Here is a 6,000-nt window from a genome sequence, read left to right as displayed (position 1 = left end):
TGCTGGGAACCCTGCTCCTTCCACTATGTACCTCTTAGGCCTCTTGCACACGAACATGTGCACCCCGTGGCCGTGCACAAACACCCACCATCTATTGAAAATGTTATGTCCAGCACAGTTTTTTCTATGTAATTACTGTATACTGTATATGGCATACGGAAAAAACGGAAACACAACGGATCCGTGAAAAACGGACCGCAAAACACTGAAAACCCATACAGTCGTGTGCAAGAGGCCTTAGGGCTCATTCACGCGACCGTTGGTGTCCCGTTTCCGTATTGAGGACCGCATTTGCGGATCCGCAATACACAGGCACCCATTCATTTCAGTGGGTCTGCAAATCCGGAGATGTGGAACGAAAGCACGGAACGGAACACTACGGAAGCACTAGGGAGTGCTTTCTGTGGTTCCGTTCCGTGCCTCCACACCACAGAAAGATAGAACATGCTCTATCTTTTTGCGGAACGGAGGGATCGCGGACCCATTCAAGTGAATGGGTCTGTGATCCCCATGCGCCTGCCCCACGGAAGGTGCCCGTGCATTTCGGACCGCAATTTGCGGTTCACAGCACGGGACACCAACGGTCGTGTGAACGAGCCCTAAGGCTGACAACTTTTCCTAAGGTACTCCCCCATACACATGGATGCTTGGCTCAGGTGAGCATGCGTGTATTCTGAACAGGGAGCGGGGAATAAGTAGCAGCCAGAAACCTCTGCTGGTGACTTCTCTTCCATGAAATTCAACATGCCTGATCCTTTCTTCCTCTTACATCGGCAGGTCTATCCAACCTAAGTCTAATCTGTACGGTCACCTTTAGTCTTTTGACTTCCCTTCTTCTGTATTAGGGCTCATGCACACGACCGTATGTATTTTGCGGTCTGCAAAAAATGGATCTGCAAAAAAAAAAAATGACGTCCGTGTGACATCCATGTTGCATCTGTCTTTTGAGGATCCATTGTAACAAAGCCTGTTCTGGTCCACAAAACGGAGAATAGGACATGTTCTATTTTTTATTTATTTTTGCCGAACGAACATGCGTTTTTTTTTAAAGCCCCATTGAAGTGAATGGTTTTCAGATACGGACCTGTAAAAAACGGAATGGAAACAATAGAAAAATACTTTGTGTGCATGAGCCCTAACTCTGTAATTTCTCCTACTTGATCCCATCTTTCCTCGCATCATGACACTTCCCCGTCAACGGAGACCTCTCCTCGCTACCATCATTACATATTGGGTCACTGCACCCAAGATAAGCACACTTAGGTCCTGAAATACTCTGTGCTGTTGGGGAATTCTATGTCAGTCTATGGCCTCCCATGTGTCCTCCTTCTTCAATCACATCCAGCCATGTCCTCACTAACATCATGTTAATGAATGGGTCACTGCCTCCTACAAAATCGGTACCCTCCTCTGCTGAAATACTCTGTACTGCTAGGAACACTGATCCTTCCACTATCCTGTATCCTTAGAGCTCCTATTTGTCTTCAGTCCCATCCTCTCTAACAAAATCAGCCTCATTGGTACACCCCCTTCCTTAAATACTCTGTGCTGCCGAGGAACCCTGATTTTTGTCTGCAGGGCACAGGTTACAGACCACAGAGCTCTGATACAAGTCTCAGGCTGCAGACATTTGTACATGTCGTACGGCCTTGTCAGGCATGAAGTGGTTAAATCACGACCTGTTACAGCAACAGCTAATTATAAACTGTGGTTTAACCCTAATAAAACCCTCCTTGACCTCTGCATTGTGGTGCCCCCACGTGCTACATCCAAGCCCCTCAGTGCCAGTCGCGCTGTCTCCGACTGAGGAGGAGGGGGGTACACTAATGAAAGATGGGGACACCAGGTCCCGCCAGGAGCTAGACTGGCTCTCTACAAGCCTTGTTCATTCACTGCCCTTGTTATCCCCATTCTAAAAATACTCCTGGGCCAATCAAAGAGGCCTTTAAACAAGCCTGGCTCCCCCAAAACCACTCGATAAAAAAAAGTGACAAATTAGCAGGGTGGGGCAGCGAGGGGGGCACCGCTATAGTATAGGTATACTGAGCCAGTACACTGACTGCTCACAGCCCCCAGAGAACTGTCTGGGGCTGCCAACAATAACATCCTACCCAGGGGTTAATACACTGCACCCTCAGGGGTTAACAAGTCACCCACATGTATATCTGTAAATCTGGGGAAGAAGAGCTTATCATGTGAGAATGTGGGGGACTCCTCTGTACAGTCCAGGCGGACCCCATAGAGGACGATGGGGAAAAGTCAAAAGTGTCCAAAAATGTATAAAACACAACCGAAAAGGTGAAGAAGATTCCGAATACTGATAATCTATATACAGGGCGCAAACAATCTGCAGATAGATAGATATGAGATAGATAGATAGATAGATAGATAGATAGATAGATAGATAGATAGATAGATAGATAGATAGGAGATAGATAGGAGATAGATAGATAGATAGATAGATAGATAGATAGATAGATATAGGAGATAGATAGATATAGGAGATAGATAGATAGATAGATAGATAGATAGATAGATAGATAGATAGATAGATAGATAGATAATAGATAATAGATAGAGATGAGATAGATAAATAAATAGATAGAGATGAGATAGATAAATAAATAGATAGATACTCACACCCGTTCTAAATGTTTAAAACACATTCTTGTACCAAATAATATATATTTTTCTTTATTGAATATGTAAGAATGTTACTTTTTCTAAATTACTTGTGGAGTGATGTAACTCCACTGTCTGTTAATTATACAATATCTCCTTTAAATAAACAAAAATTACAAGAAAAGCTAAATAGATAGATATTAGACATAGATAGACAGATAGATAGATAGATAATAGATAGATAGATAGATAGATAGATAGGAGATATTAGACATAGATAGATAGATATATATATGAGATATAGATAGATATTAGATATTGGACATAGATAGATAGATAGATAGATAGATATATTAGATAGATAGATATTAGATATAGATTGATATTAGATATTGGACATAGATAGATAGATAGATAGATAGATAGATAGATATATATATGAGATATAGATAGATATTAGATATTGGACATAGATAGATAGATAGATAGATAGATAGATATATTAGATAGATAGATATTAGATATAGATTGATATTAGATATAGATATATGAGATAGATAGATATTAGATATTAGACATAGATAGATATATTAGATAGATTTCTCTCATTGTCACAGACTTTCTATCACATTACTATTTCTATTACATCTATAATGCTGCAGTGCCCGCTATATACTACAATTCCTCTGAGTGATTTGAACCTATAAGCTCCGTCACATCATGTGCCTATAGGATCCTTTGATCGGTGGGGTGAATACATTTAATTTCAGAGCAGCACATTCTTCCCTTCAGTTTGGGTTTACTTTTAATCTGACACCCCTCGGTATATTTAATTTCCCCCCTTTCAGTGTCAGTATCTGCAGTAGGATCTCAGACACACTGCTTCACTCGTCCGACCGACCTTCAAGAAACTTTTTTTTTTGTCATTTTTAAAGTCTGTACCAAGTTTAATTCAATTCCCTCACTGTGCTGCCTCATTCTCTGTGTAGACCACAATCCGCAGACTATTCCGCCGGATATTTCCTTCCCCTCCCCGCTTGCTCTATATACTGTACCTGGTTCTGTGATGCGGCTGGAGATGGGCACAAGGTAGCGTGACATTTTATTAGATGGTGTAAACATTTCTAGTTTAAGAAAATCACCACTATATATTAGTGAAATGATAGCATTCTGTCCTTCTGCAGCCACCACTAGAGGGAGCCCAGTAGCTTACTGCATACTGACACATTGAATTCAATAATGATACTGTATGCAGTAAGCTCTTAAAGGGGTGAACTTATCGCGTATTCCCAGGATAGGTGATACAGTTAGTGCCTGATCTTTGGGGGTCCAACCACTGGAACGCCCACTAATCACGCACTGCCGCCCCATTCACACTCTTTGGGACTGCAGAAGTGGGATGGGGAACATTTAGCAGGAAAAAAAGGTAGTCAAATGTACTTCTAGTGTCTTTACTATGCAACTTAATTTGAGTTTCCACCTTTTGACACTTTGTTACTGTTAGATTCAAACATCAATGCTGATTTAAAGGGTTTGTCTGCGTATTTAATCTTGATGAGCTGTTCTCAGGCTAGGTCACCAGTATATGAATAGTGGGGGTCCAACACCCAGGACCCCCACGATCAGCTGTTTGAAGAGGTTGTAAGAATCCTCGCTGTTCATCAAGCACAGCGCCGTACAGTGTATAGTGGTTGGACTTGGTATTGCAGCTCAGCCAACACCATGTGACCAATGAACATGATGTCACTGGCCTAGAAGAGGCTGCAGCGCTCTCCAGAGCACCGTACCCTCAGCTGATCAGCGGGGATACTGGGCGTTGGACCCCCACCAATCAGATATTGATAACCTATGCTGAGGATAGGTCATCAGTATTAAACACTCGATCAACCCCTTTAAATTTTACATCTTTATTGGGCTCAGAGCTCGGTTTTCTTATATACTGTTGCTGTACTCCCCTCACACAACTATGGAGTTTAAGAAGCACTCCGCTAAATTTTGTTGGCCATTTACAGCTAACTCCCTAGCAATGTTCTAGCGGTGCAATTTGTTTCATCCCAGCTGAGCTGTATCCATACATTTTGAAACCTTACATTATGGGCTGATCTGTCATGTTATTGCAGTCTGACTACCAGTCCAGATCATGCTTTTTTGTGTAGACAGGTTGTCATTCTCTCCTGTGTTGATGACTTCCTGTGAACAACATGATCAGATCATTTATCAATTCCTTGCGCACCCAGCTTCACCCTCCTTCTTCCTTCTTCCTCTCTATTCCCTCACATACAGTGCCGCTGAAGATATAAGTTCTTAAAGAGGACCTCCTGACATGTCTGTTTTAATAGCTTCATGCATTCCCCATGTAATAACAATTCTGAAGCCTCTATTCTTATGGCTCTATGTTGTACCATCCCTCTATTATTTCTACTAGAAGTTATGAATGAATTGCTAGCAGTCTGCAGTAAGGGTACAGAGGGGTGGTAACAAGTTGGGGGGGGGGTTACCTGCACAGACTGAAAATGGCAGCACTGATTGGATAGAGCGAGTCTGTGCAAGGACACACCCCAAACTGGTTACCACCCCTCTGTACCCTTACTGCAGACTGCTAGCAATTCATTCATAACTTCTAGTACAAATAATAAATAAATGGCATAACATAGAGTGATAAGAATAGATGTTCCTGAATTATTATTACATGGGGAATGCATGAAGCTATTAAAACAGGAGTGGGGAGAGGTCCTCTTTAACTAACAGACCAGGAGGGCAGGTATATAGTAGGTGAGTCCAGTGATTATCTGCAGAGTTATAGAACTCCCCTGACTCACCCTGCCCGTCTAGTGTATTCCTATAAAATGCAGCTTCACACTGCCCTCCCCTGTCTCCTGCTTGGAAAGGTTTACAGGGAGAAACGTATCAAAAGCAGAAGGGAGGAAAGACAGGTTAAAGTTGTGTCACATAGCAATACACTATATACAGTATATAGTGCAACATAGGCTACTATGAAAGAATAATGTATAGGCTGTTGCGTTTGCCTGGCATAGTTATGTGTTTTCTTCCATCCTGGTTCCTTCTTTACAGATATGATTCCCCTAAGCAGCCCAAACTGCCCATCATAACTTTGCAGAGAGTGAGAGCATTTCATGACTTAGGACAGCAAGTGATAGACCAGTGATATGGCACTGCTTTCCTTTAGCTCACACTGCAAAGTCTCAGGGTATCCTATGTGATGCAGCTTCAGCCTGTCTCCCCTGCCTCCTGCTTGTGATAGGTTTCTCCCCATCAGCTATTACAAGCAGGAGTCAGGGGGGAGCAGTGTGAAGCTGCATCCAATATAATGGAGATTCTGCACAGAGCATTCACAGACAGTGTATATCAGGGGAATGC

The sequence above is a fragment of the Bufo bufo genome, chromosome 7, assembly GCF_905171765.1.
Source record: "Bufo bufo chromosome 7, aBufBuf1.1, whole genome shotgun sequence".
Taxonomy (NCBI): domain Eukaryota; kingdom Metazoa; phylum Chordata; class Amphibia; order Anura; family Bufonidae; genus Bufo; species Bufo bufo.
The sequence above is the reverse complement of the archived record's forward strand: the minus strand, read 5'-3'. Positions refer to the sequence as shown.